General features: G+C 48.1%; 1 pseudogene; it reads left to right on the plus strand.

The window, feature by feature from the left end:
* LOC144276083 (zinc finger protein RFP-like) overlaps positions 1-15,903 on the plus strand; it is a 349,317-nt pseudogene that overhangs the window by 101,989 nt on the left and 231,425 nt on the right.

The following is a 15,903-nucleotide window of genomic DNA, read 5'->3' on the forward strand; positions in this document are numbered from 1 at the left end:
CTAGAAAAATGCCAGGGGGAGGTGCAGCAGGAGAAGGAAAGGTCTCCCACACCCAGTCGGTAACTTTGGCAGAGAGAGCGTGGCAGCACTGGGCTGGGCAAAGGGTGGGAGGATTGCTGGGGAGGGCACTGGGAAAAGGTTCCCTCTGCTCAGCCTGAGTTAGGGTCATTGCCCGCTGTGAGAGGTTGTCACTCCCCGGGGTGTAGTCTGGGAGTGGTTGGAACTGCTGTGCCTCCTAACAATTCAGCTGAGTTGTCCTTTCTCACACTGCTCTACTGGTGATACACAGCCAGCCCCTCCAGGCCCTGTTATCACCCAACATGACAGCAGGTGACGCCACACACCTAACTGAGTTACCTCAGTGCTTTACCTAAGCCACGCAAGGACAAACAGGAGACAACCTCCATTTTCCCAGCTCCCCAGCCTTGCACCCCTATTGGAGTATGAGCCCAGAATTGTATCATTTTGCACTGCACAGGATCTGTACAATGCAAGCTCATTAATTAATTCTCTCCCCCCTCGATGTGGGGAAGATGTGCAACAGCCTTTGTTTACCAAGCAGAGATTTTCCCAAACACCTCACTTAAAGACACACTAGTAAAGATTTAACATCCCTGTGGTGGGGAAAACTCTACAGCAGCCCAACACCATAGCATTTAATTTCAGAAAGGGGAACTACACAAAAATGAGGAGGTTAGTGAAACAGAAATTAAAAGGTACAGCGCCAAAAGTGAAATCCCTGCAACCTGCATGGAAACATTTTAAAGACACCATAATGGAGGCTCAACTTAAATGTATACCCCAAATTAAAAAACATAGTAAGAGAACCAGAAAAGTGTCACTTGTGGCTAAACAACAAAGTAAAAGAAGCAGTGAAAGGCAAAAAGGCATCCTTTAAAAAATGGAAGTTAAATCCTAATGAGGAGAATAGAAAAGAGCATAAACTCTGACAAACGAAGCATAAAAACATAATTAGAAAGGCCAAAAAAGAATTTGAAGAACAGCCATCCAAAGAGTCAAAAACTAAGAGCAAAAAAATTTTTAAGGACATCCGAAGCAGGAACCCTGCTAAACAACCAGTGGGGCCATTGGACAATCAAGATGCTAAAGGAGCACTCAAGGATGATGAGGCCATTGCGGAGAAACTAAATGAATTCTTTGCATCAGTCTTCATGACTGAGAATGTGAGGGGGATTCCCAAACCAGAGCCATACTTTTTAGGGGTCTAAATTAGCTGTTACCACTCAAGAAAGAATTCTTGGAGTCATTGTGGATAGTTCTCTGAAAACATCCACTCAATGTGCAGTGGCAGTCAAAAAATCAAACAGAATGTTGGGAATCATTAAGGAAGGGATAGATAAAAAGACACAAAATATCATATTGCCTCTATATAAATCCATGGTATGCCCACATCTTGAATACTGTGCGCAGATGTGGTCGCCCCATCTCAAAAAAGATATATTGGAATTGGAAAAGCTTCAGAAAATGGCAATAAACATGACTAGGGGCATGGAACAGCTTCCATATGAGGAGAGATTAATAAGACTGGGACTTTTCAGCTTGGGAAAGAGACAACTAAGGGGGGATACGATAGAGGTCTATAAAATCAGGACTGGTGTGGAGAAAGTAAATAAGGACTTTATTCCATGTATTCACCAAGGGAAGGTCATGCCTGACTAATCTAATCGCCTTCTATGATGAGATTACTGGTTCTGTGGATGAAGGGAAAGCAGTGGATGTATTGTATCTTGACTTTAGCAAAGCTTTTGACACTGTTTCCCACGGTATTCTTGTCAGCAAGTTAAAGAAGTACGGGCTGGATGAATGTACTATAAGGTGGGTAGAAAGTTGGATAGATTGTCAGGCTCAACGGGTAGTGATCAATGGCTCCATGTCTAGTTGGCAGCCGGTGTCAAGTGGAGTGCCCCAGGGGTCGGTCCGGGGGCCGGTTTTGTTCAATATCTTCATAAATGATCTGGAGGATGGTGTGGATTGCACTCTCAGCAAATTTGCGGATGATACTAAACTGGGAGGAGTGGTAGATACGCTGGAGGGCAGGGATAGGATACAGAGGGACCTAGACAAATTGGAGGATTGGGCCAAAAGAAATCTGATGAGGTTCAATAAGGATAAGTGCAGGGTCCTGCACTTAGGACGGAAGAACCCAATGCACCGCTACAGACTAGGGACCGAATGGCTAGGCAGCAGTTCTGTGGAAAAGGACCTAGGGGTGACAGTGGACGAGAAGCTGGATATGAGTCAGCAGTGTGCCCTTGTTGCCAAGAAGGCCACTGGCATTTTGGGATGTATAAGTAGGGGCATAGCGAGCAGATCGAGGGACGTGATTGTCCCCCTCTATTCGACATTGGTGAGGCCTCATCTGGAGTACTGTGTCCAGTTTTGAGCCCCACACTACAAGAAGGATGTGGATAAATTGGAAGGAGTCCAGCGAAGGGCAACAAAAATGATTAGGGGTCTGGAACACATGACTTCTGAGGAGAGGCTGAGGGAACTGGGATTGTTTAGTCTGCGGAAGAGAAGAATGAGGGGGGATTTGATAGCTGCTTTCAACTACCTGAGAGGTGGTTCCAGAGAGGATGGTTCTGGACTATTCTTAGTGGTGGAAGAGGACAGGACAAGGAGTAATGGTCTCAAGTTGCAGTGGGGGAGGTTTAGGTTGGATATTAGGAAAAACTTTTTCACTAGGAGGGTGGTGAAACACTGGAATGCGTTACCTAGGGAGGTGGTAGAATCTCCTTCCTTAGAAGTTTTTAAGGTCAGGCTTGACAAAGCCCAGGCTGGGATGATTTAATTGGGGATTGGTCCTGCTTTGAGCAGGGGGTTGGACTAGATGACCACCTGAGGTCCCTTCCAACCCTGATATTCTATGTTTCTATTCTATGTCTCCACTCGGATTTTACATCAAGTTAGCTATCTCCGTGTAAACACACTTTTGCAGTGAAGACAATGCCTGGGAGACTCCTACCTCAAGCCCCTAACTTCTGGTTGAGCTAGAAATTATTTGCAACATTTAAGAGCGCACTGTTTGAAAGAGGTTAAACACACACAACATTTCTCCATTTTATCTTTGTGCAACTGACAGCACTCTGTGTAGTCAGGTTTCAGAGTAGCAGCCGTGTTCGTCTGTATTCGCAAAAAGAAAAGGAGGACTTGTGGCACCTTAGAGACTAACCAATTTATTTGAGCATAAGCTTTCGTGAGCTACAGCTCACTTCATCAGATGCATAAAGTGGAAAATACAGTGAGGATGTTTTTATACACACAGACCATGAAAAAAATGGGTGTTTATCACTTCAAAAGATTTTCTCTCCCCCACCCCACTCTCCTGCTGGTAATAGCTTACCTAAAGTGATCACTCTCCTTACAATGTGTATGATAATCAAGGTAGGCCATTTCCAGCACAAATCCAGGGTTTAACAAGAATGTCTGAGGAACAGTGTGGGGGAGGGGGAAGGAATAAACAAGGAGAAATAGGTTACCTTGCATAATGACTCAACCACTCCCAGTCTCTATTCAAGCCTAAGTTAATTGTATCCAATTTGCAAATGAATTCCAATTCAGCAGTCTCTGGTTGGAGTCTGTTTCTGAAGTTTTTCTGTTGTAATATCGCAACTTTCATGTCTGTAATTGCGTGACCAGAGAGTGAAGAAGAGTGAAGCCTGTTGATTGTTCTTTAGCCACTTGGATGTGCAGCAGTGCAGCTGCTTACAATGCACATAGAGGCAGGGGTAGGAAAATGGCAGTCCAGCATCAGAGTTACTCATGCCAAGCCACTGGCCAAGTGGCCTGGACATGAGGAGGGAGCAGGGCCTTGTCAGATGCACATCTGATGCTCCTGGAAGTTGGTTTGCAGAATCAGACCCCCAGAGAAGCATTCACCAAATCTTTGGAAGCTGTGCAGTACTTCAGGACAATACAATCAGTCATGTCTCTCTCCCCCCACACCCTCCACATGTGTATTCGTCAAGACCTAATCATCTTTATTTATACCTCCTCTGTACCCCTCTAACTAGTGCTTCATACACATCCCCAGGGGAAGGGGAGGGCAAATGAGTGCAGCCCACGCTCGAGAGACACTGACCTGGGAGCGATTTCTAGACACGGTTGAAAATCTTTTCCAAAGGAAGGATTGTCTGTAGAAAAGTGACTATTTTTGGAATGCAAGGGTTTTTCGTGAAAGATTGTCAAGACTAGGAATTTCCTGTTTTCACAATATTGTTCTGACGCTTTTAAAATCAATCTTTTGTTCACTATATACTCTGTTCCATGCCTCTACCCCCTTTGACCCAAAACCTGAGTTTGTTTTGGGTTAAAGTGGGTGGAGGCATGGCAGAGTAGCAGCAGTGTTAGTCTGCATCTGCAAGACTAACACTGTTTCAGAGTAGCAGCCATGTTAGTCTGTATCCACAAAAAGAAAAGGAGGACTTGTGGCACCTTAGAGACTAACAAAGACATTTGAGCGTAAGCTTTCATGAGCTACAGCTCACTTCATCGGATGCATGCAATGGAAAATACAGTGTGGAGATTTTATATACATAAAGAACATGAAAGAATTGGTGTTACCATATAGACTGTAACAAGAGTGATCAGGAAAGGTGAGCTATTACCAGCAGGAGAGCAGGGGTGGGCGGGAGAGGGGGCGGATGGTGAAGAAAACCTTTTGTAGTGATAATCAAGGTGGGCCATTTCCAGCAGTTGACAAGAACAGTAGGGGGGGAAATAAACAAGGGGAAATAGTTTTACTTTGTGTAATAACACATCCACTCCCAGTCTTTATTCAAGCCTAAATTAATTGTATCCAGTTTGCAAATTAATTCCAATTCAGCAGTCTCTCCTTGGAGTCTGTTTTTGAAGTTTTTTGTTGGTGAAGAATTGCCCCTTTTAGGTCTGAGTTCGAGTGACCAGAGAGATTGAAGTGTTCTCCGACTGGTTTTTGAGCGTTATAATACTTGACGTCTGATTTGTGTCCATTTATTCTTTTATGTAGAGACTGTCCAGTTTGGCCAATGTACATGGCAGAGGGGCATTGCTGGCACATGATGGCATATATCACATTGGTAGATGTGCAGGTGAATGAGCCTCTGATAGGGTGGCTGATGTGATTAGGCCCTATGATGGTGTCCCCTGAAAAGATATGTGGACACAGTTGGCAACGGGCTTTGTTGCAAGGATAGGATCCTGGATTAGTGGTTCTGTTGTGTGGTGTGTGGTTGCTGGTGAGTATTTGCTTCAGGTTGGGGGGCTGTCTGTACGCAAGGACTGGCCTGTCTCCAAAGATCTGTGAGAGTGATGGGGCGTCCTTCAGGATAGGTTGTAGATCCTTGATGATGCATTGGAGAGGTTTTAGTTGGGGGCTGAAGGTGACGGCTAGTGGCGTTCTGTTATTTTCTTTGTTGGGCCTGTCCTGTAGTAGGTAACTTCTGGGTTCTCTTCTGGCTCTGTCAATCTGTTTCTTCACTTCAGCAGGTGTGTATTGTAGTTGTAAGAATGCTTGATAGAGATCTTGTAGATATTTGTCTCTGCCTGAGGGGTTGGAGCAAATGCGGTTGTATCGTAGAGTTTGGCTGTAGACAATGGATCGTGTGGTGTGTCCTGGTTGGAAGCTGGAGGCATGTAGGTAAGTATAGCGGTCAATAGGTTTCCAGTATAGGGTGGTGTTTATGTGACCATCGCTTATTAGCACCGTAGTGTCCAGGAAGTGGATCTCTTGTGTGGACTGGTCCAGGCTGAGGATGATGGTGGGACGCAAATTGTTGAAATCATGGTGGAATTCCTCAAGGGCTTCTTTTCCATGGGTCCAGATGATGAAGGTGTCATCAATGTAGCCCAAGTAGAGTAGGGGCATTAGGGGACGAGAGCTGAGGAAGCGTTATTCTAAGTCAGCCATAAAAATGCGGGCATACTGTGGGCCATGCAGGTACCCATAGCAATCCGGCCGACTTGAAGGTATACATTGTCCCCAAATGTGAAATAGTTATGGGTGAGGACAAAGTCACAAAGTTCAGCCACCAGGTTTGCCGTGACATTATCGGGGATACTGTTCTTGACGGCTTGTAGTCCATCTTTGTGTGGAATGTTGGTGTAGAGGGCTTCTACATCCATAGTGGCCAGGATGGTGTTATCAGGAAGATCACCGATGGATTGAAGTTTCCTCAGGAAGTCAGTGGTGTCTCGAAGGTAGCTGGGAGTGCTGGTAGCATAGGGCCTGAGGAGAGAGTCTACATAGCCAGACAATCCCGCTGGCAGGGTGCCAATGCCTGAGATGATGGGGCGTCCAGGATTTCCAGGTTTATGGATCTTGGGTAGCAGATAGAATATCCCAGGTTGGGGTTCTAGGGGTGTGTCTGTGCGGATTTGTTCTTGTGCTTTTTCAGGGAGTTTCTTGAGCAGATGGTGTAGTTTCTTTTGGTAACCCGCAGTGGGATCAGAGGGTAATGGCTTGTAGAAAGTGGTGTTGGAGACCTGCCTAGCAGCCTCTTGTTTATATTCTGACCTATTCATGATGACGACAGCACCTCCTTTGTCAGCCTTTTTGATTATGATGTCTGAGCTGTTTCTGAGGCTGTGGATGGCGCTGTGTTCTGCACGGCTGAGGTTATGGGGCAAGTGATGTTGCTTTTCCATTATTTCGGCCCGTGCACGTCGGCGGAAGCACTCTCTGTAGAAGTCCAGTCTGTTGTTTCGATCTTCAGGAGGAGTCCACCCAGAATCCTTCTTTTTGTCGTCTTGGTAGGAAGCTCTCTGTGGGTTAGTATGTTGTTCAGAGGTGTGAGAAATATTCCTTGAGTCGGAGACATCGAAAATAGGATTCTAGGTCACCACAGAACGGTATCATATTCGTGGGGGTGGAGGGGCAGAAGAAGAGGCCCCGAGATAGGACAGATTCTTCTGCTGGGCTAAGAGTATAGTTGGAGACATTAACAATATTGCTGGGTGGGTTAAGGGAACCACTGTTGTGGCCCCTTGTGGCATGTAGTAGTTTAGATAGTTTAGTGTCCTTTTGCTTTTGTAGAGAAACAAAGTGTGTGTTGTAAATGGCTTGCCTAGTTTTTGTAAAGCTCTCCAACACCACTTTCTACAAACCATTACCCTCTGATCCCACTGAGGGTTACCAAAAGTTAGTGCCTGTCTCACCTCCCGCAACCTGCAAGGTCTCGTGCCAGCAAAGGGAAGGTGCATTCTGCAGATCTGGAGCTGCACTCGCATGTCCTGAGGGCTGTCCTGCACCATGGTCACCACGGGCAGGTAGGTCATCAACCTCCATCTCTGTCCCAGCTGCAGGATGGCCTCTGGTGCCTGCTCCCTCAGGCACCTGGAGATGCTGAAATAGGGGTGGGGTTGGCAGAGCAGGAGAACACCCCATGAGGTTAAGAAATGGCAGTAAGAGCCTTTTCCCTCCCTGGGAGATTACGGTGTCCCTCTGTGGGGACTCCCTTCCTGGCAGGTGCTGTGCTTTCGTTCCTGGACACTGCCAGGAGGCCCAGCTCCCAACCCTAGCAGCTTGGCTGTTCCATCCCCTGCTGTGTACCAAAACTGACTTGAAAGGACTATCCAAGCCCCTCCCAGGCCTGCTCCCATTGCGGGTCTCTCTCCTGGCTGAGCACAGGCTGTTCTTATATCGCCCAACAGGCCTGGATCCTAGTTACATGCTGCTCCTTCTTCCCATGTGACCCCTGCACTTATTCCCTTCACCTGGGGATAGGTTGAGTTGAGCTACTACCCCTTTCATGGCCATCTCACCTTGGGACAGCCTGAAACTGGAAACCTGTGCTCGAACAGGAACTGTTTGCTAGGAAAGGTGCTGAAGACACACTGGAAAAGGAAATCCTTTGGACTGGATTGAAATTATTCCAAAGGAAAGTGGATGAGAGAAAACGTCCAGCATTATCCTCCTAGTGAAAGAAAAAAATGAAGGTTTTTAAGCATTAGAGCCAGCTGGTCAGAAACAATCTTTCTTCTCCAGTGACGTGAAGTTAAAGGACACGGAGAGAAAGAAAACCTCCACTCGGGTTGTTACTGGAGCTGAAGCAGAGAGGCCAGGACAAACACGGCTACGGCCCAGGACTGACTATCAGCAGATTGGCCATTTTCTATTCGTGACTTTTTGACCATGAGCAAATCTCTTTGCTTCTGTGTGCCTCAGTTTCCACGACTATAAAATAAAGCTACTCAAGGTTATGTTTTTTTGTCTTCTGTTTTTCAAGGCGGGACACTTAGATACATTTGGGGCCTGTCTATGCTACCGGTCTAGAGTGTCTTTGTAAGCTGATGACCCCCACATGTTGTTCAGAAGCTATGGATGACACAAGCTCCTACATTTGTTCTGTGCTTAGCCCCTAGGGCACAGCTGGGCTGGGCGGCCTTTTCTCACTGTGCTGTGTGGAGCAGGTTATGGGCACGAGGGATATGAAGAGGCTCTCAAGGACTAATTCTTGAAAATAAATACCAATGAACTGCAACCCAAATAAAATATCACTGCTGCTAACGTTGGTGGGTGATAAAATAGTAGCAGAGTGGTAATTAATGATGAGGAGAGGGCAGTGACACAGAGCAATCGGATCCCTTGATAAAGAGGAGCCATTCAAAGAAAACAAGTTGGAAAAGAAACAAAAGAAGGGTCCTATAGCTAGCAACAAAGCATACAGGCCACACCTACAGAGTGGGGAAGTGTATCCAGGAAAGCACTGAGCGTGAAGAGGATTTCGGGGCCATGCTAGGCAAGCCATTCAACATGAGCACCCAGGGTGATGCTGTGGTGAACAGGGCTAAAGCCATCATTAGATGTATGAAAAGAGCAGTGAGGAGCATAGGGAGGTGACACACCATGAGGAAGAAAAGGAGTACTTGTGGCACCTTAGAGACTAACCAATTTATTTGAGCATAAGCTTTTGTGAGCTACAGCTCACTTCATCGGATGCATACTGTGGAAAGTGTAGAAGATCTTTTTATATACACACAAAGCATGAAAAAATTTGGATTTGTGCTGGCAATGGCCCACCTTGATTATCATACACATTGTAAGGAGAGTGGTCACTTTAGATAAGCCATTCCCAGCAGGAGAGTGGGTTTGTGTGTGTGCGGTGGGGGTGTGTGTGAGAAAACCTGGATTTGTGCTGGAAATGGCCCAACTTGATTATCATACACATTGTAAGGAGAGTGATCACTTTAGATAAGCTATTAGTAGCAGGAGAGTGGGGTGGGAGGAAGTATTTTTTCATGCTTTGTATGTATATAAAAAGATCTTCTACACTTTCCACAGTATGCATCCGATGAAGTGAGCTGTAGCTCACGAAAGCTTATACTCAAATAAATTGGTTAGTCTCTAAGGTGCCACAAGTACTCCTTTTCTTTTTGCAAATACAGACTAACACGGCTGTTACTCTGAAACCATGAGGAAGACTGATCATGGAATCCTGCATGCAGTTTTGGCATCCACCTTTGAAAAAAGATTTGGAAATATTGGAGATGGGGCAGCAAAAAGCAATGAAACGTTTTGAGGGCTGGAGAAAAATGCCTGCGAATAAGCTATTGAAAGAGCTCAGCCTGTTTAGATGATAAAAAATATCGGGAGGTGACTCATTGAAGTGTTGAAGTGACTTCATGGAGAGAAAATATTGGGTATGAAAGGGCTCATTAATCTAGCAGAGAAAAGAATAACAAGACCCAGTGGCTGGAAACTCAAAAGAGACCAATTCATCTTAGAAAGAGGGCACACATATTCAACCGTGAGGATGAATCACCAAAGGAACAAACTAGAAAGGGAAGTGGTGGGAATTCCCCACCTCTTGATGTCTTCTAATGAAGACTAGATGCCTTTCTGGAACGTGTGTAGTCAAAAACTAGCTCCTACGCTCCACAGAAAGCATGTGATATGCAGGGGGTCAGATGACATGCTCTAATTGTCTCTTCTGTCCATAAAGTCTGCTAATTTATGAAAAACTGAGCGTAGCACGGGGAGAAGCCTCTGATGTTTTACTTTGTTCGACTTGAGCCCACAATGAACGCTCATTGCGTGGGGTGATCCAGGGGAAGCGGCTGAAACATCCAATGTAGCTGGACAGGGGCAGGACATCAGCACTGCAAGGGAGGGGTGGGTGTGGCAGTGACATCACAAGGGCCTTTGGCAGGACCTCAGCCTATTGGACAAAGGTGGCGGGGAGGCGATGATCTCACAGAGAGATCTTGACATCAGCCAGGCAGGACAGGGGTGCAGGACAGGGGCAAGCTCGGAGATCCCTGTGGCTTTGCTTCAGCACGTCTCCTTCTCGAGGTCTCTCCTGGAGGACTGAGAGAGCATTCACTTTCACATTCGTGAGAGCAAGGAGGACCCTTTTCGGAGTTTTATCCTTTTCTTGTAGTGGTTTTGCTCAAAAACAGACATTCCTGTATAGAAGGTAAGAGCCTCGGAGAGGTTTGGAACCTGACCAGTCTGATCCATCAGGTGCCAGCTGATTTTTAGGAAAGGAAAACACTGGATTGTGGGGGCAGCATTTTAATTCAGACCTAGGACTTTGTCCCTTAGAATTACTGGGGACACTGGGGTTTCTCCTTTTTGTTTTCCCTTTTCCTGTCTCTCCCTCCTTTCTCGTCTTCCTTTGCATCTTTGTCCTTTTCCCCTGCTTTCCTTTCACCACCAGGACCTGTCTGTGCATGTGGAGTTGGGGATGGGGGGTTGCTCCCAAAGACGTGTGGCTGGAATGGTGCTCTAAGAGTGACTCCCTCCGGTGGTGACCCGGGACATCTGGTGAGGACTCTCAGCTTTCTGCTTCTCAGAGTCTCAATGCTGATTGGGGGAGCTTGGGGCTATTGTGAGGGAGGAGACTCAGGTCCTCCTTACTCTCTTTTAAGACCAAGGAAATAGGCCATAACCAAACATGTATTTGATTGCTCTTGCCGCTTTTCTCCATTCATTGTCTTGGAGTAATTCACGATTCTCTCTCTAATGGGCTAGTTCTTCTAAAATACTTACGAAATAATTAGGTTTTAATCAAGCCAAATGCAACCCCATAGCTTCAGTAACAAAGGAGTCAGGTGGCACCCTACAGAATGGGGGACAATCCGCTGGAAAGCAGCGACCCTGAAAAGGATTTCGGGGCCATAGAGGATGAGCTTCTCAGCACGGTCTGTCAATGTGAAACTGTGTTAAAAAAGGTTAAAACCATTCTTGGCTGGATAGAGTAGTGAGAATGGAAAGGGAAGTGAAAGAGCATTGGTGAGACTGATGCTGGAATGTTGAATCCAGTAATTGTGTCCACATTTTGAATATTATGTTAAAACAATTGGAGAGGGTACAGAAAAGATTTGTAATTGAGTGATGGGGATGATGCCTTCTAATGAGACATTGAAAAAGCTCAATCTGTTTAGTATACACAAAAGACAAATGAGAGGTGAGTTGCTTGACTTCATGGAGAGAAAATGTTGAGTATAAAAGGGCTCTTTTATGTAGCAGAGAAAGGCATGACAAGACCCCATGGATGGAAGCAGAAATCAGAAAAAGTATAATGACAATAAGACCCGGATTTGTAAGAGGGTTATTCGTCATTGGCACTAACTGCCAAGAGAAATGATGGATTCTCCATCTCTTGATCTCTTCAAATAAAGACTAGATGCCTTTCTGGAAAACATTTGAGTAAAAGAAAAGCCCAGCTCTTCTGATATACAGGAGGCCTTAGGATACGCAGGGGATGAGATTAAATGCTCTAACGGTTGCTTCTGGCCCTAAAGTCAACTAACTTGTGAAAACCTAATTGCGGCCTGGGGAAGAAGTTCTGTGTTATACTGTGTAGTCGGTGTCATCCCCACAAGGAAGAGTCATTGCGTGGGGTGATCCAGGGGAAGCGGCTAAAACATCCAATGTGGCTGGACAGGGGCAGGACATCAGCACTGCAGGGAAGGGGTGGGTGTGGCAGTGACATCACAAGGGCCTTTGGCAGGACCTCAGCCTATTGGACAAAGGTGGTGGGGAGGCGATGATCTCACAGAGAGATCTTGACATCAGCCAGGCAGGACAGGGGTGCAGGACAGGGGCAAGCTCGGAGATCCCTGTGGCTTTGCTTCAGCACGTCTCCTTCTCGAGGTCTCTCCTGGAGGACTGAGAGAGCATTCACTTTCACATTCGTGAGAGCAAGGAGGACCCTCTTTGGAGTTTTCTCCTTTTCTTGTAGTGGTTTTGATCGAAAACAGACATCCCTGTATAGAAGGTAAGAGCCTCGGAGAGGTTTGGAACCTCTTCAGTCTGATCCATCAGGTGCCGGTTGATTTTTAGGAAAGGAAAACATTAGATTGTGGGGGAAGTATTTTATTTCCGACCTAGGACTTTGTCCCTTAGAATTACTGGGGACGTTGGTTTTTCTCCTTTTTGTTTTCCCTTTTCCTCTGTCCCTCCTACCTTTCTCTTCTTGCTTCCTTTGTCATTTTCCTCTGCTCACCAGGAGCTCTGTGTGTGGAGCGGGGGCCGGGGGTGTTGTGGGAGGCCCTCACAGAGAGGTGAGACTGGAATAGGGCTCCGAGAATGATCGCCTCGGTGGTGACCACGGCCATTCTTTGGGCTATTTGATGAGAACCCTTAGCCTCCCACCCCTCAAGTCTCAACCTTGATTGGCTGAGGAGGGAGCTATTGACAGGGAGGAAACTCTGGTCTTTGTTGTTCTCTTTTAGGACCAAGCAAATAAGTCACAACCAGTTATATGTCTGACCAATGTGGATGCTGCTCTCCATTCATTGTCTCCGAGCAGTTCAATATCCTCTCGAACAATCCAATTCTTCTCAAATACTTGCTGCATAATTACTATGAACAATTGCTGGTCTGTAGCTCATTTGAGAGCAATTCTGCTACTGACTGGCTGCATCAGCTAAGACAAGTCCCTGCTCCTTTCTCAGCCTTCGTTTCTCTTTCTGTCAAGAATGAATAACAATCCTCTCCCACCTACCTCGCCATGGGTGGCTGCTGGGGATCCACTGAAGAGTGTCACTCGGAGCAGTGCAGACTAGGGGTGTCCTGTCACACTGAGCCATATCCGATTATGACCTAATATTCTCTTTTATTTGTATTTTATTCTTTTGAAATTGTGAAGAGCAGCAACTACTTAGCTCAGACTGAAGCATCTCATCTAATTTTTTAGATCATAGTTGGTTTCAGAGTAGCAGCCGTGTTAGTCTGTATTTGCAAAAAAGAACAGGAGGACTTGTGGAACCTTAGAGACTAACCAATTTATTTGAGCATATGCTTTCGTGAGCTACAGCTGTCGTGAGCTACAGATGCATCCGATGAAGTGAGCTGGAGCTCACGAAAGCTTATGCTCAAATAAATTCGTTAGTCTCTAAGGTGCCACAAGTACTCCTTTTTCTTTTTGCTAGATCATAGTGTCTCCCCTTTGTGTACGACGAGACAGTTGAATGCACTGTGACAAACAGGAGATGCTCTTGTTTTGCAAACAAATATTTTTGCAAAGAATTTTCATCCTACTTCTTATGATTTCAAGAAACAAAGTGGTTTCATCTGAATGGATTTTCAGACAGAAAACGGTTTCCATGAAAATGTTCACACCTGATTTCCTGGGCTTTATCCCTGCCTCCGGGGGGGTTGTTGTCTGTTAGTGAGAACAGGAGTCAGGATTGTTGTCTTCTCTTTCTGGCTCCGTCACGCTTTGCTGTGTGACACCTTGGGTAGGTCCAGTGGGAATAGGGTCAATTCTCTAACTCCAGGCAGCAGGGAGCCTGGGTGAGATAAAGGATGTTAAGGCCATCTGCGAAGGAGAAAGGGATGTTTCCAGGTGTTGAATGTCAAGAATTCTAAACTTTGCTGAAATGGCTAGTCTCTAGAAACAAGAACTAGTTGGGGCCAAACTTTAACCATTGTTTTTTTTAAAGCCCATTCAGGGATGTGAGTCCCAGAGAGCCATGGAGAGGGGGAGCAACTTGCCCAAAGTCCCACAGATCAAGAGGCAGCAATGGAAGCAGGAGTGACCCTCCCTCTCAAAGGCAGGGGGACCAGCCATTAGGGCCTGGTTGCAATTGCCAGCTGTGGAGGGAGTGTGCAGCAGTGGTTAGTGAAGGGGTCCATCCATGGCTCTGACACTCAGTGTGACCCTGTGCTCCCAGCTGAGGCCCGTTTGCCGTCAGTCGGGTTAGGGTCCCATGGCTACAGCTCAGTGGGTTTGGGAGGCTCCAGGTAGGTGTGTAAAGTGCTGGGATGTCAGGATCCTGGAGGCGATGTCACCTCCGCCCTAGGGCAGTGTTCTGCACCCCCCTGCTGCTGGCTGAGTTTCTCCGTCCCTTGGCAATAAGACAGAATCTTGTTTTCACAGCTATTCGATCGCCCTAGTGTCATCACCCTGCCTGCTGGCTGGGCAGGGTAACTCCTGAGGTCACCACCCTCTCCAGCCTGCCTTGGGCTTGGAGAGTGAGGAGGAGGGCGTGGGAAGTCTGCTGACCCTGAACATCTACCATCCATCATCCCATCACTGAGAGCAAGTGAGTGGCATTCGGGTTCCTCGGTAGCTTCCCCTGTCTGTCTAGGGAGAGGCAGAAATGGGGAGAGACTATCTCCAAAGGGGGATTTCCTTTGCAAACAGCCCCCAAGAGCCCCTCACTCTTAGGCCAGGCACGGGCTTCTCCAGAGCCGTCTCCAGTGTGTTTGGAAAGGTTCCAGAAATGGGGCTCCCAACCCTTCCCTTGTGGGACACCGTTCCCCAGGCTGAGAGTCTCGGAGCTGGGCCAGACCCTGTGAGCTGCTGAGTCTGGAAATCAAGGGGGAACAAGGGGGGCCCTGGTCTTCCTGTGCCTTGGCTCTTTGTGACTTTGCCGTGGGGAATGGTTTCCCAGGAGAAGTCCGGACTACTGGCTTCTGTTCCTCCTCTAGCCTGGGTGGGAGAGTGGCCTGGGACGACAGGAGGGGACTGCTTGTCCAGAGGAACCGATGGTCTTTGGGACTGACCCCATTGCTGGAAAAGGATGAGACTTCCTGGCTATTGCAGCAGCAGGGATTACGAGGGGGAACGTTGGGAGCAGATCATGCAATGAACTCCTGCCCGTGTGTGTAGATGGCACTCCCTGCACTCCTGTGGGGGTAGAGGGGGCTGCTGTGGTTGGAGGAGGGAGGAGGAGGGACGGAAAAGGGCCAGGAGTGAAAGGCTGCCTTGAGCCCAGACTCACCCCTGCTCCCCGCTCGGTTCCAGGATGGCCAGGTTCCTGCGGATGTTGCGGAGGAAGGCTCTGCAGGTGGCCCCAGAGCCTGAGGGAAGCAGCTGCCACCTTCCCAAGGGGCAGAGCAAGCCCTGCGTCCCCGCTGGCGGGGAAGCAGCTCCCGTCCGGGCCAGACGGCGGAAGTGCCCGGCCTTCTGGAAAAGGACCCCGGCTCCCGGCGCAGGCGCCGAGCTGGGAGAGGCCCCGACCAGGCCCCAGTGGAGCTGGCCCAGGCTGCGGTTTTGCAGACAGGACCCAGCCCAGGAGGGGCGCCGGGCAGGGTGGCTCTGGGGCTTGTTGTGTGGGCAGCAGTGGCCCCAGGAGCCCAGCCCTCGTTCCCATCAGGAGGCCTCGCCCTGCCCGCTCTCTGAGGCCCTTCCAGCCCCCGCCGGCCAGAAGGGGGAAGGTCCCTGTCCCAGCACGGGCAGCTCAGCATGGGACAGTGGCAGCACCTGGGCCTCTGGCAGCAGCCAGGCCGATGGAGGCCACTGCTTTGTACCAGGTGAGGAGCCAGGCTGGGCTGAGGGAGGGGTCAGGACGGGGATGTGAACACTCTGGTCCCAGACGCTCTCCCAGGGATACAGGGGTGGGGGGGAGGTCACCATCCCAGGTGTCTGGCCTGAGCCACGGGACAGCAGCAGCCATCACACAGCTGCCCCTTCCACACGGGGACCTGGGGGTGGGGGCGTGAAGAGCTGC

Source organism: Eretmochelys imbricata, chromosome 16 (genome assembly GCF_965152235.1).
Source record: "Eretmochelys imbricata isolate rEreImb1 chromosome 16, rEreImb1.hap1, whole genome shotgun sequence".
NCBI lineage: Eukaryota > Metazoa > Chordata > Testudines > Cheloniidae > Eretmochelys > Eretmochelys imbricata.